Raw genomic sequence first — 26,949 nt, 5'->3', positions numbered from 1 at the left:
AGAGCTGTAGAATGATGCCACACTGAAAAGAAATTCCAATTAAAACATAATTTTAGCTGAAAATAAGCAATCAATTTGTACAGTTTTAATTCAAAATCTGCTCCTCAGAATCCATAAACACAAGAAAAGTGAAAGAACCAACAAAATTTACAACCAAAATTAAAACTGATAAAATTTGTAACCAGAATTTTGTTGCAAGTATTTGCAGCTTTAATATTTTCATTGATTCTTTAGATGAACCTTACAGGAGGTAAATCTTAACAGACTATGCAGTTTATGGAGGCAAAATAATTAATCAATCAAAGTCTGCATGGATATTCACCAAAGCATATGAGGACATAGTAAATTTATTTCTATAAAAATGAATTCAGAGCAGGAGAAGTATCATCACTAGACAGGGAGTTTGGTTACCCGAGATTTTATTCTGCTTTTGATTACACTATATGACCACTGAATGGAGTTACTAATATCAGTGCTGAGTATTAAGGCCATGTCTATGCTACGGGGAATATAGCAGCATAACTACAGCGCCATAGTTATGGCGGCATAACCCCATCGGTCAACCTAGTTGTGTCTACAGTGGCGGTTAGGTCAACATAGTTATGGTGCTCTGAGGGTGGTTTTTTTCACACCCCTGAGCGCCATAGCTATGTCAACCTACATTTTAAATGTAGATTAGGCCCTAAGACTGACACTAGAATAAAAACCATGTTCCGTGCCATATTTCCAAAATTCTCTTGTTACTTGCATTAGTCTCAAAACACAGAACTCTGATAAAATCCTAACTGATCATTACATCATTCCAATGCTGCTTTTAGTTGGTTTAAAAATAAAAGTACAATACATATTTGATACAACATGAATGCAGAAAAAAAAGTACTTACTCCATGGCCTGTAAAAATTTGTAATTTTACTTGCTTTTGAAAGGAGAAAAAACTAGTTTAGGCCATTTTGATTAGTTTCCTATGGCTTCTGAAACCAGTTCCTCTTCCTGTCCAGACACAAATGTATTTTGTACCAGCTGTTTTAGTGGCAAATTTCTCATATCTAATATTATATTTAATGGGACAAGCTAACATATATGGCCAACAGCTATGTAAAAGGATGAGATTAGTATTTGAAAGCCATCAAATCCTCCATCGCCGTCTCATGTAGTAATTAAATATTTGTACCATCATTCATTGATAGGCTTACAATCAACTCCTGACATCACTAATGTAGTGTATGGGAACGAGCATTGAGCTTTAAAAATCAGTTGTTCTGCTAACTGGGCTGTGACTGTTGTGAGATGTGACCAGGAGAGCTGCTGAGGTGTAACTTAGTACTTATTGAATTGAAAGTAATAGAGCAATACCTCCAAAAGAGCATTTAAAATCAAGTGTGCAAGTGACATAACATAGGTAGACAGAAAATGGACATGGTAACAAAATATATTGGCAGAGGGAAAATGAATTTATGTTGAATAGGAAAGCAGTTATGTTAGTAAATGATTCCTTTTTTCTACTTTTAACCTTTTCCCCAGCCAGAACAATGCCTATTTTAGTAGCATTCACTATTGTGTTTTGAGAGATAGCTAAACATTTGTGTAATGGTGGAACTCTGTTGAATATAAAGTACAGCATTAAAGGTCTACTGTTCTTGATCCCACTGAAGCCTATAGCAAAATTTTCATTTACTTAAATAGGGACAGGATCAGCCCTTTAGGTTGTTTTTATCCTGACCTCCTACTACTATCAAATGCAGAAAATTTCCAAGTATTGTATAAACATTTACCTTAGGCTCACAGTTATGTTGAAATAATGTTCAGCATTTGGTCTAAAATAAAATAAAACTAGGAAATTCAGGGCTAAATCCAGATCCCATTGAAGTCAATGGGAGCTTACCTGTGATTTCCATGGGTTCAAGATTTGATCCTCAACCCTTAAAACACATGTGTGCATGAAAAATAAGAGTAATATCTTAATTTTGAATTTCCTAGCTCTTATTGGTTTAAACCAAATCATGAAAACTTTGTTGTATTTTAATACTTTAAAAGAAAAATCTTAGAGGAAGGTTACAAAATATGCTGCATTATTTAGTCAGTCAAATACATGAGTTAGTATGTGTACAATTTAATTAATAAGTTATAACAACTCCTTTGTCAAACTCAGTTGTCATTTGAGTAGAACAAACATGCATCTTAAGCAGTAAACTTTTATAGATTTTCTCAGTTCAAGTTTCTTTTTAATTTGCTTTTTCATATCAATACATTTTCTTAAATTTATCTACATGACTATGTTAGGTTAAAATTAACCCAGAACTCTGTACTTGGTAGATAAGGGGTTGGGAAGGTTTTCCATGCATTATGTGCTAAAGTGTATTTGGTCTTTTTAAAATTTACACATACATTGTTACCAATTCTGGAAAGTTTACAGAAACAAGACCCTACAGAATGTTTATAAAATTGCCTGAGGGAGAGCAAGGGGGAGCTGGAAAATAACAGCATTGCATTTGGCACTTTAAACATTAAATAAAGTAAGTTTCAAAGTTCATTACAATCTAGTATGTACAGATGAGAAGAGGAAAAAGTATTTCTGAAAAAATTAACTACAGACTTTTCAAAGAGTGATTTAAGGTCGTTAAAAGAGAACTCTGAAGGGAGAGGTCGGGGGAAGGAAGGACGGGGTTACAGCAATAAGACTACATGGATATGCAGCACAGTCTTGTACACAGCATGCTGGAGCAAAAATGTGTGTGTGTGTGTGTGTGTGTGTGTGTGTGTGTGTGTGTGTGTGTGTGTGTGTGTGTGTGTGTGTGTGTGTGTGTGAAGTAAAAGGAAATACATAAATGAGCCAACAATGATATTTATTACTTAAAAAAATACCCACACATTTTTGCTCCATCAAGTTGTGCACAAGCCTTTGCTGAATATCCACATAATCTTACTACTTCATCTCCCGGTTTTCCTACCAACCATTTTGTTACACATACAAACATACCCTTGCCTCCATCACTGAGTCGTAACTATAATGAGATGGTAAACTTGTCAGGGCAAAGTTCATGGCTCCCAGTTCCACTGTCCCTGTTTAGGCACTGCAATGGAGTGGGGGAAAGGGAGAGGCAAAGCTGATTTAAGGCATCTTTGCCGCTCCTGATATGCCCACTACAGCAAAGGCTGGAGGTGAGCTGGCATAGAACCGTTTCAGCAGCACTATGACAGCTGAAGAGAACCCCATTCTGCTTGGGTATTCCCAGGGGGCTGGTTCCACATGCTTTAGGCCACCAGAATGACACAAGGGCTGAGGCAGAAGAGTGAACCAGGGCTCATATTTTTTGTTTGCACTGTCAGACGTAGCATATTTCTTCTACTACCTAAAATAAAATTAAAAAAACAACTCCAGAATCACTAAAAGACTCTGTGCAAAGTTTAAAATGACAAATGCATTTTAACAGAAAATGCATTTTTCCTTATCTGCAAAGTACAGAGTTCACGATTCTATTTGCTCCTTAGTGAGGCATTATATGGAGAAGCAGCTGAGGACCCATAACAGGGCTAAATGACAGCCTTGCCCTTCTGCATGAAGGAAAATAAGCTGTTTGTGTGCTCAAAATGCCCCTTTATCCTCACTACTGGGCACATTCAACACCTCTCAAGTGCATGGGATTTTACTGAACTCCCTTGCAGTCACCTTTTAGGCAAGATTTTAGTTTCTGCCTAGCAATTTAAATTCCAAGTGAATTTTGTGGGTTAGCTTTTATCTACTAAATATAGGAGGGTATAAAGAAAAGTGGACAGGCCTTTATTTCCAGCAACATGAAAGGTGTCAATATAATGCACATGTTTATGGGAAAAAGTTAAGCTTATCAAAACATATAATAATTAAAGGTGTCTGGCCCAGATGTCAGTCTTTGCATGTTTGCTTTGTCAGCTGTCAAACTATGTTAGTATGTGATGGTAATGGGCATGTTGACAGCAACAGCGCTAGCATTTTAAAATAAATCATAAACTGCATCCAGTTATCAGGGGGAAAAAAGGGCATGGTTACTAAACTAAAGTTGGTGATTTGTGTAAAAAATAATGCCCAACACCAAGAGCCCAGCCCTGCAAGCAAATCTATGCGGTGGGACTTCGGCACCCAATTGTAGAGCTCTTTGCAGAATCAAGTTCCACATTATTACTTCTGTGCATAAACCTTTCAAAACAAGTTACATGGAGTTCTGAACAACTGTGATATGATAGGTCTTCATATATTTTTCTTTATATGTAGAAGTTCATCTGCCTAGTAAACAATACAGTTAAGGTTAAAAAGTGCCTTCCATTCTATTCCTGTCTTTAGGAGGAATTTTCTAGTGGGGGAAAAAAAATTCCTCCTAAAAAATTCCATGCTTGGTCTCAGCCCAAAGATGAATTATTTTGAAACATTTGACTAAAATCAATTAAGACAATTTTAAGTTATGAAAATGTAAAACAATTATTTTCCTACTGTAAAACACATATCCCAACTGGAGTTTGTACCCGTGTATCTTGTGGCAAAAGCGAGAAAATTTGGAAACCTCAGATTTGGCATTCTCGTCCTCACAAAGAACCAGGGAAGTTTGAAGAAAAAAATGCAAGTTCTAACATTACATTAATGTAAGCTTTTGCATTTAATAAATTTCAACTCAATAACTCAGAGTCAGATCATGCTACATACTCCAAGATTCTACACAGCATTATAGTAATGAACTCCTGGAAACCAAAGGAGCAGTAGTAATAAGAGTTAGTCATAAAGACTGCAACCTGGTTTCCTGTTAAATATATAACCATACTGCAACGAAAACTCATTACTTTAAAATATGTGTTCCTTAAAAAGTACAACTATATTTTCCTTTGCTGTAGTCAGGAAGCTAATTTGTGCTTAGGTTTATTCATGTAGCAGGAACACTGTACTGTTTTATTTTTAATGTTGAAGAGAGTGAAAGAAGAGTTTTTGGTAGAGGATAAGTTGATTTCTGTCCGTTTTTTGTTTCTTTACAAAACAACCCTCTGATCTCAGCTCTGGGGAGTCAAAACAGCTAAATTATTGTGATTCTGGGCCTAATTCATGCTGATTATGTGGTAGTGGAGGGAGCAGAAGAAGGAGAGAGAGGAGAGCCAAGGAAAGAATGGTGGCTAACAGAGATCTGAGGGATATGGAGGACTTTTGATGATTCCATGCCAGATTTGATAACTTTATTGTGAGTTCCCTCAGGAAGTCTTATAAAAAAGTTTTACACCAGCACAGTGGGTTTATTATAAGAACTAGTTATTTAAAAAAAAAAAAAAAAAAATTAAGCTGTAAGTTTCATTTTTCAAAATACATTGAATGGCCTTCAACCATCTGAATCCTGGATTTTTTAGGAATTAAAAAACAAAACTAGGTTAAACTTGACTTCTGAATATGATGGATAGTCCCAGGCTAAGAGGGCATTCAGCACTGAAAACAATGAAGCATTTCATTTTTAGGTTTTCCTGATGGCCAGCCCCTCTTTGCACTGCTGTGAAGCCCATAGTACATCAGTCTGCAGTATCACAGCTACCAAGAAATCCCTTTTGGAGTATAAAACTGGCCAATAAAGGCTCAAGTAAATAGTACTTGTCTATCATACCATATTTAGTGTTCACAGGGCTTTTTTATTTGATATCATGTAAGTATAAAGTAACTTTTTAAAAAGAGAGGCTTGATACACCTCTGTTTTCACTCATCTGAATTGAAGTTAAACTATTATCTGATCTTTTTCTGATGGTCTTATGTCTACACTCACTCCGACTGAAGGGTATATATCTCCATCCCATTCCTTTCAGTGAGCTTTTTTTTTAAAATCAGAAAAATTAGAAGAATGAAGCTTCCCACATGACCAGTAGTTCAGTGAAATCTCCCCCATTTCAAATGTTTTCTCCATAATACCAAATACTGACAAATGGTTTGGTCATATCCATTATTTGAGGCTGAAACAGATCAAACACAGCATCGCATAACCTTTGTGATAAAAATGGGGGAGAGGCATAGGCCTCAGACTGGAACCCTTGATGTACCCACGCATTTATTTTCCTACTGCCTTAGTCTTGGAAGTCAAAGAGCATTGCCAAGAAATAACGAATATGTCATATACTAAAACAAAAATACAACCTGACCAAGTGACTACTTCACTTAAGTACACAAAAACAACAAGGATTCCGGTGGCACCTTAAAGACTAACAGATTTATTTGGGCATAAGCTTTCGTGAGTAAAAAACACAGTGTCATTATATAATGCCTGCATCTATAACTTTCACACCAATTTTGGATCCCAACCCACGGGTTGAGAAACCCTGCATTAGACAATGCTTGTACTGTGACTGGGGCTAATTTGGTATGACCTTTGTCTCTAATTTTACCCCATTATACTTTACCAAGTTTCAGTCCCAGATATGTCTGAAAAAATACATCAGTGCTGGTACTCGGAAGAAAACAGCTGAAGTGGCAGAGATATTTCAGCAAGCTACCACTCATGCTGAAAGGCTACATTTTTATAATGGTTCTGTGATAAATGCCCATTAAAATTAATTAGACAGAATACAATACACGTCAGCATGAGTTATTGTCCACAGGTTGGCCAGTCTTTTTACATCAAGGTAGAGAACTGCATGTTGGGTACAGAAGTCTTTGTCTGATGAAAGTCACATTAAAGATGAGGGTGGTTGCATGTGAGGCTTAGTCCTCCATCTCCTGGCAGGTTGGCAATGCTGACCCCCAGCCCCATGCTGTAGCTTGACAGGCATTAGCTAGATACACATGTAGTTGTTAGAAAAAAAATTACTTAGTGGATTTCCAAGATTTCTATAGAGCCCAAAAGAGCAGAAAGATTAGATCAGAAACTGAATACTGCTTTGAAAAAAAAAATCAACATAAAATGATGATTTTTGGAAAGTTCCAAATATTAATACAGGAAAATATTTCCAGTTTTGACAACCAATGTAGTCATGGAATAAAACACTTCCATCTTCAGTAGCTGCTAAAATAAGCACTCTTTTACGGGCTTTGACAGAGAACAGAATTCATTTCCCCTTTACAGCTGCACTGTTTCAAAGTCAGTTAAACATCAATGTGACAGCCTTACTTTCTAGAGCTTAGGCATTTACTAGATTATTTTAGTGGGACCTGACCAGAAAGCAAAGATCATGGAAGCAGGCTGGGCAGTGGAAGAAAATCCAGGTCTATTTTTCTTGAATACCTTATGAAGCGTTTATTTTAGCTGTTGCCACAGAGTAATCTGTCCTGTTCATTTGTAATGTTTCTAAATTCCTGCCTGGCACAAACACAACTGCACTGAAAGTAGTAAATTCAATGGATTTGAGACCACTTTCAGAAGCAATTAACTGGCAACCAGATTCTACCCTTAAATTACAATATGTCTCTAGAAATGAAGCTCAACTGATTTAAATTAAATAAAATAATTTTTGTATATGTATTATATATTAGATGTTTATCTCTACTCCATTTGCCACTAGCCATCACCTTCTGGTTAAAGGACAGGTCTAGAAGTCAGACAATCTGGGTTCTGTTCCCACCTCTGCCACAGACTTTCCTGTGTAACCTTGGGCAAGTCATTTAAAAGCAAGGATATTTCCCTACCTCATAGGGTTGTAGTGAGGTTAATTAATATTTGTCAGACATTCACGTACTTCAGTGATAAGCACCACAAGAAATGCCAACAAATAAAATTATATATATTTTGGAGGAATCATAGGCCAAACTAATGGTGACAGTTTCTACAGGCTACTAACAACTGTAAGATCTTGGAAAAAAAAGACATGAAAAATGACTATAACTAAGGGTTCCCAAACTGTGATCCATAGATCATCTGCTGGTGTTCTGGGGAAAGCTATTGGTCACATGATGCTGACTCTCCTTATTTGCAAAAAGAAAATTAAAAACATATCAAACACTTTCCTATTACTATTTTCCCATGTAAGCAGTTGCTGTAGTTGTCACATGGACATTATGAGAGCATGAAGAGGAGGAGGTAGACCTATAAGACAACTTCTATTAAAACATGTCCACAATACTCTCCGCTCAGTGTTAGACTGAGCCATTCCTCTCATTAGATCTAACCACTGCCTATAAAAAAAACATACTGAACTGTATTGTAGAGCTTTCCATTTGTACTTAAGTATATTCCTTATTTTTCCTATGCACACTATATCCGAGCTTCAAATTACTAAATTGTTTCTGAAGAGGAAACTTGATATTCTATAAGTTAGCTACTTGTCTACTCATTCATTTAAATGTGTCTGTATAAATACAGGCCAAGAAACTTTACCCAGAGTACTGACTATGTTACTAAACTACATCTACTGCTTTAGAAACAGCAGCTAGCAAAACCAACGTGTGTGTATGTGAACAGCCTGGGTAGATTAGAGTATTTAAGTGCTCATTTTTTCTGACTTGAAACCTCGCAGTGAGCCAAGACAAAGAAAGTCTGGTGGTTTATAGTCACATAATTTGGCGCAACTATCAAGTCTTTATTCAGAACAGCTCCAGGTCTTGGCCAACACTAAGAATGACCCACCTTTCAGGACAGATCAATTATCAAGACACAATTCATCTACCAATAATAACGAAATCATTCTTCTTCACACTCCTGGAGTAGCTTTGATCTGAGGATTTCCAAGGTACAACTGTAACGAAGTAAGCCTCATAACACCTAGGGTAACCAGACGTCCTGATAAAATCGGGACCGTCCCGATATTTTGGTGTCTGTAAGCCGGCAGGACTCTGCTTCTTTTTTTTCCTTTCTCTCAGCCGGGGCAGGACTCTGCTTTTTCTTTCTTTTTTTTTTTTTTTTGCACACCCCATGTGTCCCGATATTTTCTTCCCCTCATCTGGTCACCCTAATAACTCCCCTGTGTAGTAGGTACTTATATAGAGAGCCCTACCAAATTCATGGCTGGGGGGGGGGGGGGAGGAGGAGGTGGAAACGTAACAGATGGTAAAATCTGGTCTCCCTTGTGAAATCTGGCTATTGTAGACAGGGGGAGGAGGTCATAGGATTGCTACACTTACTTCTGTGCTGCTTCTGGCGGCAGCGCTGCCTTCAGAGCAGCGTGGCGGCTGCTGGCCAGGAGCTCAGCCCTGAAGGTACCGCCATTGCCAGCAGCGGTGCAGAAGTGAGGGTGGCATGATATCGTATTGCCTTACTTCTGCGCCATCACTAGCAGCAGCTTGCTGCATCCAGGGGAGGTTCCCGGAGGTGGGAGCATGGAGCCCAGTGCATGGTAGGAGCCCTTTGCTGGGATGCCCTCAGCCCTGCCCCTCCCTGGCTCAAGGCCCAGCACCCAGGGGTTAAAGGGCTGGCTGGGGGGGGGGAGGGGAAGAGGCCACAGCGCCCCCTGACCACAGCACCCTGCGTAGTCACCCACCCATAAGGCCAGCCCTCCCTCCCCCTAAAAGTGACAACCCTCCATACCATGCCACCCTTCACTTCTGTGCTGCTGGTAGTGGCAACACTGCCTTCAGAGCTGGGTTCCCAGCCAGCAGCCACCGCCCTCCCGCTGCCCAGTTCTGAAGGCAGCACCACTGCCAGCAGCAGCGCAGAAGTAAGGATGGCAGTACTGCAACCTCCCTACAATAGCCTTGTAACCCCCGACAATCCCCTTTAGGGTTGGTACTCCCACGGTTTCAACACCGTGAAATTTCAGATTTAAATATCTGAAACGGTGAACTTTACTATTTTAAAAATCCTATGACCATGAAATTGACCAAAATGGACCGTGAATTTGGTAGGGCCCTACTTATATAGTTAGTGTTTAGGTGGCATTCAGGGCTTTGGCTTGGATCTAAAAAGCCTAGAACCTGACTACCTGAGAGATCACCTCTCTCCCCATGCCACATTACCGGAGTTGAGGGCAGCACCTGAGCTTTAATTTCCCCTCTAAGAGAGAAGGTGGCAGCAGGTTAGGCATTCTCCACAAAGGCCTCTCGTCTCTGGAACTCGTTTCTACTCTTGATCCAAAATAGCCCTAATCTCTTCACTTTCAGGGCATATATTTGGCAGGGCTTCTGCAGAGAGGTGAAGGCACGTAGAGTGGGATGGGGTATACACTGCTGTGGTATTTACTGGCCAGAATGTTACTTTTTATTTAAATGCTGCTCCACTATTCCTACTCTGGCACCACTATTTTCAGTAAATAATGAATGGTAGCCCCAGCAACAGCAAGATATCTAGTTTGAAGTTAAAAGCAGCCCAATTCTTCAGCCCCAGAAATACTTCAAATACAAGCTCATGAGCCTGCTTACTTCTGCTACAACCAACTAATCTTACTTCAGTATACACCTCTCCCCAGAGCAAACAGAGGGTTTCTTGTGAATGAATTGAAATAAATTTTAAAATTAGCATTTGATGAGAATATTGTAAAGAATGCTGTACATTTTGTTTAAAAAAATCTTTGTTCAATAATGTTATTAAAATGATTTCCCCCTCTCTTAGAAAGCATGGAAAAGTAAAAGTAAGATTTTTTTTAAACTCTCCAGGCAGCCGGTAATTGTACTCTATTTCACCTACTTTCACCTCACAAAAAAACAAAAGAGAACAAAAAAAACCTTTGCGGTCAGGCCTCTAACTTTCACAGCTGTCACCAGTTACAAAAAACAAACCAAGCCCAACCCATCAAACATACATTTAAATTAAAAAACTGAATTGTTTGGGCCTTATTTTTGTAAATTATTTTTGAAACAGCAGTAAGTTACAATAATTATATGGTGAATTAAAAACATTAACCAAAGTTATTAAAAACTGAAATCTTAACTGAAATAAATGCATCTGATATGTGATAAAATGATAATGGAACTACTGCACGATGGGCTATGCTCCTAGCAGTGCTGGAGCTCAGCCCACAACTCATTTCAAAACTTATGTTAAAAAAAGCTTCTGATATTTCTTAATATCTGCAATGCACAGCACACAGCTTGTCTCCACTCAATAATCCTAAAGAGACGCTAAGTGCAGTTTAAATGATTTATTCCACTAAGATTTTCATTGTATTAATTTATATTTTATGACATCAGAAACCATAGATGTTCAAAAATGCAATTTAATTTGTAACAAAGATATACGTAGCCTGCTAAAACATGGCTAAGTATGTTATGGATCTTTTAAAGGTGATCTGCAACAGAACTGTCCCTCCCCTCCTCCTCTCCCCCCCTCCCCCCCCAAAAAACCCACTGAGTATTATGCACTGAATGTCCAACATAAACAGAGTAAAAGGTAGAGTGAGTTCATTAGGGGGGAAAAGTTAGGTTTAAAGTTGCAAGCTCAAGATACTAATGGCTGAATGCTCCTCTTACTTTGTTCATATGGGATACTGAGCTATGGGAGTACTAATTTTTTACATTTTCAGATTAACTTTAAAATGTTTATACAGGTTAAACACGATGTATATAAATATGCAGAATGCTTGGTTTCCTTCTTTACATTGTCAAAATGCAGAACTTATGTGTGTTCATAATCTTAATATCATTCAATAATTTATGAGTTTAAGGTATACCATTAACTTGAAATCTATTTTTATAAAAAATGATTTAAAATTAGTTGCAAGTACAACAACACCTGTCTGAGTCCTCCAGTCAATTTATGTGGTTTAATAATCATTTTCTTTTAAACAAAAAAGTTTCCTTTGTTGAAGCCTGAAGGATACACACAAACAAGAGTAAGCTAGCTTACTATACATATACAAAGGAAGTAGTGAAATTGACCATACACAAAGTAAACAAAAACCACAACAAAATCAGTAGAATTAAAAATTAAGGTGTTACTTGTGACAAATAGTAAATTAAAAATAAAAACCCTCAGTGTGTTTTTTTAAGCTGAAAGTATCTCTTAAAAAACAAGCCCCGTTTATGAAAATACTTGCTCACTAATCAAGTAACAATCTCATTTTAAAATAACATTCCCTACATGGGATTTTATTAAGAGATTATATATGTAGGCTCGGAAGGATTAGATTTTTGTTGGTAAATATCAGTATACATACACCAACCAATGAAAAAATATTTCCATTGATGATAACTGAAATTTACATATAGCAAATGCTACTTGAGAAAAATGGGACTTGAGAAGTTTTTAGAGTTTGATTTAAAGATATTTACTTGGTATATTTTGACATTGACAGCTATAAAGGGTTAACTTTTTGAATTTCAATGTCTACTGTCATTAAATAATTGTCTGACCACCCCCCACACACACACAAGTTCCCACAGTTGTGGAAATTTAAGTCAACAAAAACTGAAAAACAATTAACCCATAATTTTGCACAACTGAAAATTTAAATTGATAAATATTGAAAAAAAGTTTAAAATAAACATTATCCATCCTTTATTTAAAAAAAAAATAATCAAATTCTGCCACGCCTATACATATATAGTACCTATAGTAATTTACAGATATCCCATTTTCCTTGAGCTGAGCAAGACCGCACTGTATATTTCCCCCCACTCCAGAACTTCCAAGTGCATTTTGTTTCCTGATCTACTGGGCCCTAAAACAAATAAAATAATTCTACAGAGGATACAGAGAAAGTTTAACCGAATACTGAACTGTTAAAGTAGAATTTCAGAGAGTACTTCCACAAAGGTAATTTCACATTTCACAGGAGATGGAATTAAAAGGCTATATCTACCTACTTGATGTTTTATCTAACAATGTAAGCAAGCAAAATTACAGTTGACTCAAAACAATTTAGACTGATTCTCATTTAATAATATGGCAGGAGCCCGTTGATCACAGGTTTAGCTGGTAAACTCCCTCCAAGACTTTTCAAAATTCCACTGCTTCATGTCCTGCACAGCTAACAGAAAATATGGCCTCTTATTTGACTAGTGTTTTCTAAAATGGAAAGCAAAAATGAGTAATTGTTCTGTGCACCTATATAAACCCAACCACCATAAAATCTGAGCAATTCACAAACAGTAATGAATGTATCCTTACACCCACCCCTGTGAAAAATATGAGCCTCATTTTATAGATGGACAACTGAGGCATAGATGGTTGAAATGATTTGCTCAAGGTCACACAGGGAGTCTATGGCAAAACTGCAAGCTGATAACTGATCTCTTGACTCCCTAGCCAGTGCCTAAAGCACAAGGCCATCCTTTCTCCCTAAGGCTACATCCCTTCCCTAACTCCTTTGGATATAATTATACATATAGGACAATTTTAGGGATTAAATGTGATTTCTACCACAAATTTAAATGACATTTTAGAGTTAAACCCCCAAATTCTCAACTATTTCCCTATATGGTTGGCTGCCACCTTACCAGAGTTGTTTGTTGATGATGGTGCACTCCTAGACACTCAAAAGGCCTATAGAACAAATTTTCCTGGTTGGCTACCAACAAGCCTGCAAAAAGGTGCTCACCTGGCAATTGAGTATTCAGCACAGGAGTAGCTTGAGCTTGTGGCATCAGTAAAGAGCCACTGGAGCCCACCACTAGGTATTACATATAAGATACAAAATTAGCAGATACCAGGAATGAAGCAACATGACAAAATATGCAACTGACTATGTATGTCAGCTCATCTCAGTTATACAAAACTTAGTTTTGTGGAAAAATTATAGGTTGTTTCATTTTGTTTGTTTGTTTTTTTAAACACAGAAATTTTCAATTATAAAAATGCAAAAAAGATTCTTAACTGACCCTATGTACATGCATATCGTCATACAAAACCCTATGTTGCGCTATTTCACTCAACTTCTCCTTCCCCTCAAGATATTGTCACTATAACAAAACAACTAGGGCTATCGATTAATCACAGTTCACTCACACAATTAACTCCAAAAAATTACCATGATTCATCGCAATTTTAATCAATCATACTGTTAAGCAATAGAATACCAAGTGAAATTAATTAAATGTTTTTGGATGTTTTTCTACATTTTCAAATATATTGATTTCAATTACAACACAGAATACAAAGTGTTCAGTGCTCACTTTATATTATTATTTTAACTCTAAAAAGTATAAACAAAAGAAATAATATTTTTCAGTTCACCTCATACAAGTACTGTAGTGCAATCTCTGTCGTGAAAGTGCAATTTACAAATGTAGATTTTTTTTTGGTTACATAAATGCACTCAAAAACAAAGCAACATAAAACTTTAGAGCCTACAAGTCCACTCAGTCCTACTTCTTATTCAACCAATCGCTAAGAGAAACAAGTTTGTTTACATTTACGGGACATAATGCTGCCTGCTTATTATTTACAATGTCACCTGAAAGTGAGAACAGACGTTCACACTTTTGTAGCCAGCATTGCAAGATATTTATGTACCAGATATGCTAAACATTCGTATACCCCTTCATGCTTCGGCCATCATTGCAGCATGCTTCCATGCTGATGATGCTCATTACAAAAATAATGCATTAATTAAATTTGGGACTGAACTCTTTGGGGGAGACTTGTACGTCTCCTACTCTGTTTTACTCACATTCTGCCATATATTTCATGTTATAGCAGTCACGGATGATGACCCAGCACGTGTTGTTTGTTTTAAGAACACTTTCACTGCAGGTTTGACAAAAACACAAAGAAGGTACCAATGTGAGATTTCTAAAGATAACTACAGTACTCGACCCAAGATTTAAGAATCTGAAGTGCCTTCCAAAATCTGAGAGGGACAAGGTGTAGAGTATGCTTTCAGAAGTCTCAAAAGAGCAACACTCTGATGCGGAAACTACAGAACCCGAACTACCAAAGAAGAAAAATATCAACCTTCTGCTGGTGGCATCTGACTCAGATGATGAAAATGAACATGTGGCGGTCCACACTGCTTTGGATTGTTATCGAGCAGAACCGGTCATCAGCATGGACACCTGTCCTCTGGAATGATGGTTGAAGCGTGAAGGGACATATGAATCTTTAGCGCATCTGGCTCGTAAATATCTTGTGACAGTAGCTACAACAGGTGACTCTCACTTTCAGGTGACATTGTAAACAAAAAGCAGGCAGCATTATCTCCTGCATATGTAAACAAACTTGTTTGTCTGAGTGATTGGCTGAACAAGAAGTAGGACTGAGTGGACTTGTAGGCTCTAAAGTTTTACATTGTTTTGTTTTTGAATGCAGGTTTTTTTTACATAATTCTACATTTATAATTTCAACTTTCATGATAAAGAGACTGTATGACAGTATTTGCAATGGGGGGGAAACTAAAAATACTTTTTTTTTTTTAAGAGTGCAAATATTTGGAATAAAAAATTAATATAAACTGAGCACTGTACACTTTGTATTCTGTGTTGTAATAGAAATCAATATATTTGAAAATGTAGAAAACATCCAAAAATATTGAAATATATGGTATTCTATTATTGTTTAGCAACGTGATTAATCACGATTAATTTTTTAATCACTTGACAGCCCTAAAAACAACAATTCCTTATTAACTGCTTCCTTGTTAGCAACAAGCAAAATCAATAAAAATACAGCAGAGACCTCTTCTGTAAATTCAACTAATGCAAAATAGAGAGTATTTTCAATTAGGAGTGCTACAGAACATCTCTTCTACAGTGATGATAGCAAGTTTACACTAGCTATTCTTTTTTTTGGAGGTCCCTTATTCCCCTTTTTAAATCCAATCTTGGTAAAAGTGAGGCGGGGAGGGGATTTCCTTTTCCTAAGCAAGAGTAGGTGATGTTCCTCTTTCAATTACAGCAGTATAACTTTAGTGGAATTCTGTATTTGCACAAGCGTAACAGAACATAATATGATTCATATGACCAAATCATCACTAGATTTATAAACTTTTTTTTCACAAAATTAAAATAGTAAGAGTAGTCTAAAGATCACGTCAACATCAGTAGAAGTGTATTAATTTTTCATTACATTTAAAAAGAACTTTTTAGCTTTTTAAAAAAAGCATAACTGTATTCCTCACTTTGCTATGCACATAGTCGAAAGCTCACATTTTTGCTTTTCCCCAGGTTTTCTGTGCTAGTGACACATCTAACTACATGATACTCTGATCTTACTTACACAATTCTTTTAGGTCTTCAAGATGTTTAAATCAATCACTGTTTACACTGACTTGATCGAAGAGTGTTGAATGGAGAAGCCACTAGGTAAAAACACCCACAATGCATTAATAGCAATGGGAAACTTGTTTATATTAAAACCCTTGTAGACAAATATATTTAATTTCTATTACCAGTTATGGACAATTTAAGTGGCTGATATGAAGAGTTCACAGCCATGGAGCAATCTTCTCAGACCCACCCACCACCTCTCTACTAATTTTTGTGTAGATACATATTTTGTCACAGAAACTTGGTGGAATGATGATAATCAATGGGACACGGTAATACCAGAGTACACAATATACAGGAATGAAAGAGTATGTCATGCTGTGGGGGAGTGGCATTATACGTGAAAGAAACAGTAGAGTCAAATATAGTAAAACTCTTCGATTAATCAAACTGCCACTGATATGGATACAAATTCCATGCTTGAACAGTTAGAGTATAGCTGCAGGAATATACTACTGACCACCTGACCAGGATGGTGACAGAGACTGTGAAATGCTCAGATAGATTAGAAAGGCTACAAAAATAAAAATCCCCCATTATTATTGGGTTTTCAACTATCTCCATATTGACTGGGTACATGTCAGGATGGGATGCAGAGATAAAATTTCTAGATACCATTAATGACTACTTCTTGGAGCAGCTCCTGGAACCTATAAGGGGAGAGGAAATTCTTGCTTTAGTCCTAAGTAGTGCACAGGATCTGGTCCAAGAGGTGAATATAGCTGAACCGCTCAGTAATACCAATTATAATGTAATTAAATGTACCATCATTGTAGGAGGGGAAATACCAAAGAAACCCACTACAGTAATATTTAACTTAAAAAAAAAGGGAACTACACAAAAATGAGGAAGCTAGTTAAACAGAAACTAAAAGGAATAGTCACAAGAGTGAAATGCCTGCATCCTGCATGGAAACTATTTAAAAACACCATAATATATGCTCAAACTAAATGTATACCCCAAATAAAAAACAAAAACAAAACAGTAAGAGGACCAAAAAATGCCACCATAGCTAAACTACAAGAGTAAAAGGGGCTGTTAGAGGAAAAAAGGTATCATTTAAAAACTGGAAGTCAAATCCTACTGAGGAAAATAGAAAGCATAAATTCTGGCAAGCAGAGTGTAAAAGTGTAATTAGGCAGGCCAAAATAGAATTTGAAGAACAACTAGCAAAAGACACAAAAACCAAACAGCAAAATTTGTTTTTAGTATCTCAAAAGCAGGAAGCCTGCCAAACAATCAGTGTGGCTATTGGATGGTCAAGATGCTAAAGGACCACTTAAGGAAGACAAGGCCGCTGTGGAGAAGCTAAATGAATTCTCTGCATCAATCTTCACTGCAGAGGATGTGAGGGAGATTCCTAAACCTAAAGCATTCTTTTAAGGTGACACATCTGACGAACTGTCCCTGATGGAAATGTCAGAGGTGGTTTTGGAACACATTGATGAATTAGAGTAATAAAATCACCAGGACCAGATTGTATTCACCCAAGAATTCTGAAAGAACTCAAATATGAAATTGCAGAACTACTAATTGTGGTACATGACCTGTTGCTTAAATCAACCTCTGTACCAGATGACTGGAGAATAGGTAATATAATACCAATTTTTTAAAATGGGCTCCAGAGGCAATCTTGGGAATTTCAGACCTGTAAACCGAATTTCAGTATCAGGCAAATTGATTGAAACAATAGTAAAGCACAAAATTATCAGACACGTAGATGAGCCCAATTTTCTGGGAAGAGGTAACACTGCTTTTGTGTTTTGTGTAAAGGGAAATCATGTTTCACCAATCTATTCGAATTCTTTGAAGGGGTCAATAAACATGTGGACAAGGGTTATCCAGTGGGAAGGTCCCTCAATAAAGGCTCTTAAGCAAAGTAAGCAGTCATGGGATAAGAGGGAAGGTCCCCTCATAGATCACTGACTGGTTAAAAAGACAGGAAACAAAGGGTAGGAATAAATGGTCAATTTTCACAGTGGAGAGAGGTAAATAGAAGGGTCCCTCTAGGATCTGTACTGGGACTGTTCAACATATTCATAAATGATATGTGTAGAGGTGTAAACAGTGAGGTAGCAAAGTTTGCAGATGATACTAAATTACTCAAGATCATTAAGTCCAAAGTTGACTGCAAAGAGTTGCACAGGGATTTCATAAAACTGGGTGATGGGGCAACAAAATAGCAGATGAAAACTGATGTTGATAAATGCAAAATAATGCACACTGGAAAACAGTCTCAAAACAAAATGATAAGGGTCTAAATTAGCTGTTACCACTCAAAAAAGATCTTGTAGTCATTGTGGCTAGTTCTCTGAAAACATCTGCTCAATGTGCAGCAGCAGTCAGAAAAGCTAACGAAACGACAGAATGTTAGAATCATTAGGAAGAAGATAGATAAGACAGTAAATGTCATCATGCCACTATAAATCCATAGTACTCCCACATCATGAATACCGAAGGCAGTTCTGATTGCCCCATCTCAGAAAAGATATATTAGAATTGGGAAAAGTACAGAGAAGGGCAACAAACATTATTGGGGGGTATGGAACAGCTTCCATATGAGGAGAAATTAAAAAGACTTGGACTGTTTATCCTAGAAAATAGACAACCGGGGGGGTAGGGGGGAAGGAGAGAATATGATGGAGGTCAATAAAATCATGAATGGTTTGAAGAAAGTGAATTGGGAATTGTTATTTACTCCTTCACATAACACAAGAACCAGGGCCCTCCAATGAAATTAACACACAAAGGAGGTTTAAAACAAAACATAAGGAAATACTTCTTCACATAACGCACAGTCAACTTGTGGAACTCGTTTTTAGGGGTTGTTGTGAAGGCCAAAAGTGTAACTGGGTTCAAAAAAGAATTAGATAAGTTCATGGAGGATAAGTCCATCAATGGCCATTAACCAAGGTAGTCAAGGGCACAACCCCATGCTCTGGGTATTCCTAAATCTCTGACTGCCATATGCTGGGATTAAACAAGGGATGGATCACTCAATAATTGCCCTATTCTGTTCATTCCCTTTGAAACATGTTACCAACCACTGTCAGACACAGGATACTGGGCTAGATGGACCACTGGTCTGATGGACTACTGGCTAGTCTTATGTTTTAAGTGATACTAATCAACAATGAAAAATAAGACTGAAAAAATTCAGCTAGAGCCTAAATTCAAAGACTTCCCATTAAAAATCTTTATGAAGAGGAACCAAACAAAAAAAATAAATAAATAGAAAATTAATTAACCCTGTGTGAAATTTCACACCCATTGGCCACTTTCTTCTAGAGAAAAACAGGTATTTATGCATTTCAAGCCCATTTCGAATGCAACCTAACTACAGAGTTTTTACCAGGCACTTTCCTAATACGGTCCCTGCCCCACAGCACTTACCATTTCAACAGATAAAGAAAGATGTGAGAAAGGGAGTCATCCCCCTTTTAAGGGTGAGAGATTTGCCCAGGTCACACAGAAAACCTGTGGCAGATCAAGGAACTGAACCCAGATCTCCTAAATCCAAGTCCAATGCTTTAGCCATTGGATCATCACTCCTTCTCCTGGTTTAAAATTAAGGTGTGTCTAACTGTAGCACCAAAATACCATTAGGAAGAGAACCACATTTTAGCCTGTTCTTGTTGGCAAGGTGCTAGTATAGTTATCCTCACCATTGGCGGTCAAGGATGAACTGATTTGCTGGCTAATGACCCTCCTAAACTATTTTACATACTCCTAGACTGGTCATCACTGTAGCTTCTAAACACAACATAAAAGGCTAGATGTAGTACCTTACTGCAGTAAAAGTACCAAACAATGTAAGAGAGGCAGAATATGGCCCGTAGTAATAAAACTAGTATAGTGCTGTCTACTAAAAAGTGACTTCAGGGTGAATTCTTCTCCCCCCACCCCGACCCCGCCCAAGATATTGCAGGCTTTTTAATGCAGATTTATAATATACATGTAATATCTATACTTTGTGTGTATGAATATTAGTATGTCTCACCTTTGTTTATGGTGGGACGGCTACAGCATGATTTTGTACAACGGTTTTAACACAGTTTGTCCAGTCCACAACAGCAGAGAAAGTTACTTCATATTATCTACTAGCCAGAACCATATTTGAAACAAATTTCAACATATCTGTAGACAGAAATGGAAGCTACAATTCAATCACCTCTTGTACAATAGTGTAATACTGCTGTAGCCAAACATTTAAATTATTTGAAAGGAGAGAAATAACTTCACAAAAAAGTCAGAGTCAATTTGCAGGTTTTCAATGGAACCATTATATTTTTAAGAGCTAAGTATCTTTATTTTTTTGTTATGAAAGATTAAAAAGGAATTTAATTTACATAATAGAAGTGTTTCCCTCCCTTCCTGCAGATATGATTCATGGAACTCCATGCTATTTTGATAAAGCGTTTCAGGGGAGGGGAAGGATGGGAAGAGGATGAGCTAAAAATGTGTAAAGGGGAACTTCTAAATGTGCACACTAAAATCTGGTATTTGAGCAACATGCCAGTCACAAATGGCTATAGACACACTACTCAAACTTTGGAAAATACACTCGCTCGTATGATCAGCTTCCTTAAAATCCCCAAGAGAAATTATTTTGGTCAAGTACACGGGATCCTAGAAAAATGTTTAAATGATTAAGGTATAATTAACTTCTTTTTAAAGCCCTGGTCTACACTACAAATTTATATTAGTCTAACTACATCACTTAGGGATATGGAAAATCCACCGCCCTGAATGATGCAGTTATACCAACTGAACTCCTGGTGTAGACAGTGCTATGTTGACGCAAGGAGCTTCTCCCGTCAATGTAGCTACTGCCTCTCAGGGAGGTAGAGTACCTACAATGATGGGAGAAACTCTACCGTCGGCATAGGTAGCATATTCACTAACCACTGCAGCTCTGCAAGTGTGGGCAAGCCCAAAGCCGATAAGACTTTAGTGATGATAGTTCATTTTGAAACTGGATACAGAATAAAGCCAAAGTTTATTTAAAAATAAGTTGTATAACTTTTCACAATAAATCTTTTCATATAAAAAATGAGGTTGCAATGGCACTTTGCCAGACATTAGCTTAATAAACTTGACCTTCACTTGGTACTTTAGCCAGTAAAGTTAGTTTTCTGTTTGAGTATCTGCTACTTTAATGCCCGGGCATTGTGGCATCATTATAAAAATAGAAATTCAACCACATTAACATACAGACATGTGTCTGTGGATCTTTAATTTACTGTACTGTAAAGCTGCCAGATAAACAGATCAGTGCAATTCAATTTTCAGAAAACCAAGGCAAAATCTACTGGCCTTGATCCAAGTTATCAGTGTCATTGTCAAGCCCTATATTTAATTAATACTATTTACTGTCAAGATCTGAGTTGGGCAGATCTTTCACCAGCCTCAATTTGGAGGCTAAGGGCAGGCACTGAGGAATATTTGCCTGAGTAAATGTATGTCATCTTCCTTGATGATACAAGTGCTCAGTTGTCCTGTTCTTGACCCCGTAGCATTCCCAGGCTCTAACATTGATGACACAGTGCAATCAATCTACATTATATATATCTATATCTATATGTGTGTGCGTGTGTGTGTGCGCACGCGCGCACACACACACACACAGATTTTCCTCTGAGGATGGCTCTTTCTTCTGCAAACGTGTATATACTGTGCCTTTGTTAATATAAAAAGGTTGTGACCAAAATAAGGAATAAAATAAAAAAAACTTATTCAAGGCCCATTATTCAGCTTTAATTTAATTCACTTGTTAAATATTGGTTAAGTTAGTTTCCAGTTATCCTCTTATTTCCAAAATACTTTTCATTTAATTCATTTTAAACTAAAAAGTTAAAAGTAACTATCTTAATGTAGCTACTTAAGAAAAGAGGATCTCAAACATAGGTGTTTATCTTTTAAAACAGTCCTATTCACATATAATATTTCATATTCACATTTCTCCAACACAATAAGCAGCTCAGTTGCACAACACCTGCTCCCATGCAACAAATCCATTTAATTTAATGTGAGTTTTACATGTGTGGAGACTGTATGCTCAGAACCGGAGACAGACTTGTATATTATTTAAAACTATAATTTATTTTTTAAACAATCTGCTTCCCCTTAACTTCATTTATATTTTTGCTATTCACAGGGTTTTTTTAAAACAATAAGTTTAACACTTCAATAATTGATCTTCTTTGATTTCACAGGGACGTCAAAGTGTTAAATTTATGGTATCACAATCATTTGCACATCACAAAAAAACAGAAAGGTCAATGCCCACTACCAATGGCTGGAAATTGATCAATGGGATGCACCCGTCTAATCTTAACAGAAGATCACTGCTCAGAGTTTCAAATAAAGGTGAAAGGCCCTGTGGTCACTGCCAATATGCCCTGCAGAAAATTTCTTTCCAGACCCCAGATTAGGCAATCATATTAACCCTGTTTGTGTGAAAATCACTATAGCTAACCATCTAATTCAACCTTGATATACCACTGGTGTACAAGTAATTGTTTATTTTTCCTTGAATACTAGTAAACCAGATTTTTCTACTACCAAGAACAGAGAATTCTGATCATATTTGGAGAAAAACAAAACTTCTCACTTATTTTTAATGTCAAAGAATGGTCATGTGTTCTTCTACTGCCTCGTTTGAATTTTTTTTTTTAACCTAAATCTCTATACATATATGCTGCAATAAGATCCTCATATACTCCTCTTCAAACTTCTAATTAAAACACAGCAAAGATTCTTTATACCTTTGATCAATTAGTAGACTTTATTTTATTCCAATTTATTATACATCTTCTCCAGAATTTGTATATCCCTCTGGAAAGAAGGTGCTCATAAATGGTTGCAATACCAGGTATATAAATTATGCTACCATAAAGCTTTTTATGAACTGCAAAATACCACACATACTTTAAGATTTTCACTTACTAATTGTTTTGATTTTTGAAATGAGGGAAAGCACTACTCAAAATGTTTAGGAAAACAGATGTATTACAGAATTTTCCTGTCTATAGAGAGACTGTGACCTGCATATTATAATTATGCACATCAAATTAATAATGAGCTTCCTAGAAACACACAGTTTAAGTTCTGCAATTTGTGGTACAATAGTTTAAATTAAGAAAGACAGGTTAATATATGTTTATACGATTTAATTGAATATCAGATTATAAACTTTCATTGAATGAGTCTGAATTAAGAATTATTCTGATAAAAGACTAAATAAATAGTTAAGAAAAGCAAAAAAGAGGTAGCATACAATCCATTTAGTCTTTGTATATTTTAATCTTTGTGGTATTTTCATTTACTGACGATAAAGAAAAGTGGATTTTGTTGTTGTTTTTATTTATTTATTTATTTTTAAGGAAAATTCTTTTTGCTCTCCAAAATTTGCTTAATATAACTGTAAAAGATGAAAAGATACCCGACACAGATATACATATTTTAGCCCATAATTTTTTAATGTTTTTCAAACTGCTAAACACATTAAGAACCCTGTTACTTAGCATAACTACCTACCTGCATACTTAAATATGTGCAAGTCTCAAAAATGCACATTTATAATTAGTCTTCAGTAAGTCATTCTACAACGCATTAAAAGGAATATATTTCTTGGGAATCCTGAAAGGGATCTCACACAAAAAGAAAAAAAAATATCTCTAGATTTTATACAGAACCTCCTAAATTAGTATGGAGTACCTGTCTTACGTTAAACAAGCCTAAAATAAAATATAGTATTTATCTTCCGTTGCTAAGTTTTGTTAAACTACAAAATTATCATCAATTTAAAACAAGCTACAGGAGAGGAGGTCTCTTTTTACTCACTGTCAGAGGTATTATCCCTTCTCGTGAATGGATTCAGACAGGTATATCATTCCTGAGCAATTAGTTGTTTGGTTGTCATTATATTTGTTTCAGCCACAATGTAAGTAGTTTATTAGTGCTGGTAGAAGGAAAGAGTTCTATTTTTGCAACATAACCTTTTACTATAAGAAAGACCACACATTTGGAAAGTAAAAAGTCCATTAGGTAGATGATAAAAGTATTTATTTGGTTTAATCTTAAAATATACTACTCCTTGAGTAGCTTCAGCATATATTTGCTTACTTTCTTTCCCAACACAGAACCTCATCCTGGATCCTACGCTCTTGTGAATAGTCCTTACATGAGTAGTCCAGCCAAAAATATTTTCACAAAATGGGCCTTTGAAATTTTCTTTTCTTACTCGCATTGTATTAATTCGTTTGTATGTTATCTAAGACAGGTGTTTTTATGTCTGTGCCCTAAATATGCATATAAAAATTCCTTACTTGATCATCAAATTCTCTACTGAAGGAGCTATAACTGTAATAACAGTATTTAAATGTATATAGTTCATAGATAACTCACCAAGACTTAGTGAGGCAGTCAAATCAGTTCTGTAGGTCATGTGTGTGTGTGTGAGCTTCAGTACTCAGATACATCTCAAGTGTGCTATAAACAAAAGTAAAAGAGAAATGTTAGTCTTTTTGAATAGAGAAATTGAAATTACATTAATATTACAGTATGTTTAACATAATGTACTGATCATTAACTGAGAAAGTGAACATTATAAACTTTGCAGTATAATATCTGGTTCAGAGATCATGGTATAATCCTGTGCAGCTGTCTGAATTACTCCATATACACACCTATTCCCTTTACAGGAATTACTGCTGACTGCATGCAAACCCATGGTGATAGCAACTAATAGGTTAAAATTAATTTGAACCCTGTGTACTTTATTTTCTGTGAAAATAAGTCCAGGATAACCAAGATTCTCAACTAGCTGTTCCTCACATATATCAGAACTCTAATCCTTTCTTAAAAATCAGAACCTGAAGCAGAGTTTACCAAATCAGTGTAGAAAATCTCCATGACAGCTACTGCTTCCTTTATTTGTTGGTCTGATTTGCTTTTTAAACAAACTTAGTGTCTAAATCTCTAAAAATAGGAACTATTATAAAAAAGCCTTGAGTCAATATTAAAAACTTAAACTTCTTGAAAATTATATCCACATTCAGTAAATTCAGTTATTCTCCACTCTTCAAAGTCCACTTTAAAGCAAACATTTCTGGCCTGAATGACGGAAGCATTACAGTTAGCCAACAAATGAAAAAATATGCATTTGCAGTAGCCTTTAGATTCCAGGAGAACAGAGGACAAGCATTTCTGTACCAAAGCAGTGCCCAGTCTTTCAGAGAAAAGGAGGTGCAATATTCTTCTTGGGGTACTTGCTCATGTCTATGGGCAGCGGATGGAGCCCCACTTTGGGAAGGCTAAACCTCGGCTCCGCCTCTTCCACTCACACACCCCACCCCCACCCCCCGCAGCCAGAGCCCCAAGACCCCCTTCCCCCTCCCATGGCCAGAGCCCCGAGGCCCCCTGCCATGCCCCCTGCAGCCTGAGCCCTGAAACCCCCTCTCCCCTCCGTGGCCAGAGTCCCGGGACCCCCTGCCTCTCCCTCCCCTCCCCCGCCCCGGGGCCAGAGGAGCCCTAGGCCAGCCAGAGCCCCGAGTCCCTCGCCACAAACTGCTCAGAGGAGCCCCAGGCTGGCTGGAGTCCCCGTAGCCGCACCTCACCTCCGCAGACCCCAAGCCACCCTGCGAAAATTCAAAAGCTCTTCTCTCTTCCGGAAGAAGAACCTGAGCTTTTGCTATGCTCCATGCAGGTTCCGGGGCGGCTGAGGAGGCGGTATGTGTTACTCAGCATCCTGGGCTCATCAGTAATCTCCCTGGAGTCCACGGAGATTACTAATGAACCTCTGGAGTGGCGCACATATGTGCCAGTATAAGGGGCGCTGCCGGCTTCCACCTCCCTCAGTTCCTTTTACCGCCAGTGACGGTGCTGGAACATCTCCTTGCTTTGGCGAGCTTTCCTGTCTCTACTGTGTCTAACAACTATATACAACAAATTCACTACTAAAGCGTAATCAGTTTTGTTCCCTCCAAGGCCTCAGCAGAGGCTCACTATCCGATGCCTTTCTCCTGTTTTGGTCAGGAGACCTGATGTACGCCTTCCCGCCAATTCCGCTTATCAACAAAGTCCTCTCGAAAATCAAGAGGGACAAGGCATGGGTCATTATGATTGTCCCAGCATGGCCTCGCCAGCATTGGTTCAGCATGCTCATGGACCTGGCGGTTGCAGCCCCGTGTCCACTTCCCAGCCGCCCGGACCTACTCTCGCAGGATCATGGTCGACTCCTGCACCCAAACCTCCTTCTGGCATTGGTGCATGTAGTGAGCACACACACCTACAATGGAATGGACATGAGCAACATATCTTGAAGAACAGTTACAAAAGGTAACCGTTTTTTATTAACTTCACTCTATCATCCACATAACCTTTATAAACATAGAATCATAGAATATCAGGGTTGGAAGGGACCTCAGGAGGTCATCTAGTCCAACCCCCTGCTCAAAGCAGGACCAATTCCCAACTAAATCATCCCAGCCAGGGCTTTGTCAAGCCGGGCCTTAAAAACCTCCAAGGAAGGAGACTCCACCACCTCTCTAGGTAACGCATTCCAGTGCTTCACCACCCTCCTAGTGAAATAGTGTTTCCTAATATCCAACCTAGACCTCCCCCACTGCAACTTGAGACCATTGCTCCTTGTTCTGTCATCTGCCACCATTGAGAACAGCCGAGTTCCATCCTCTTTGGAACCCCCCTTCAGGTAGTTGAAGGCTGCTATCAAATCCCCCCTCATTCTTCTCTTCTGGAGACTAAACAATCCCAGTTCCCTCAGCCTCTCCTCATAAGTCATGCGCTCCAGACCCCTAATCATTTTTGTTGCCCTCCGCTGGACTCTTTCCAATTTTTCCACATCCTGCTTGTAGTGTGGGGCCCAAAA

The 26,949-nt window shown here is 37.6% G+C and overlaps 1 protein-coding gene across 1 annotated transcript in view; it reads right to left on the bottom strand.

The window, feature by feature from the left end:
- Positions 1–26,949, bottom strand: part of NCOA2 (nuclear receptor coactivator 2) — a 261,138-nt gene that overhangs the window by 213,803 nt on the left and 20,386 nt on the right. Inside the window, exon 2 of the mRNA XM_065397650.1 lies at positions 24,468–24,551. The gene's annotated coding sequence lies outside the window, so the exon portion shown is untranslated. The remainder of the gene's footprint in view (positions 1–24,467; positions 24,552–26,949) is intronic.

This window comes from Emys orbicularis, chromosome 2, assembly GCF_028017835.1.
Source record: "Emys orbicularis isolate rEmyOrb1 chromosome 2, rEmyOrb1.hap1, whole genome shotgun sequence".
Classification (NCBI taxonomy): domain Eukaryota; kingdom Metazoa; phylum Chordata; order Testudines; family Emydidae; genus Emys; species Emys orbicularis.
The sequence above is the reverse complement of the archived record's forward strand: the minus strand, read 5'-3'. Positions and strand labels throughout refer to the sequence as shown.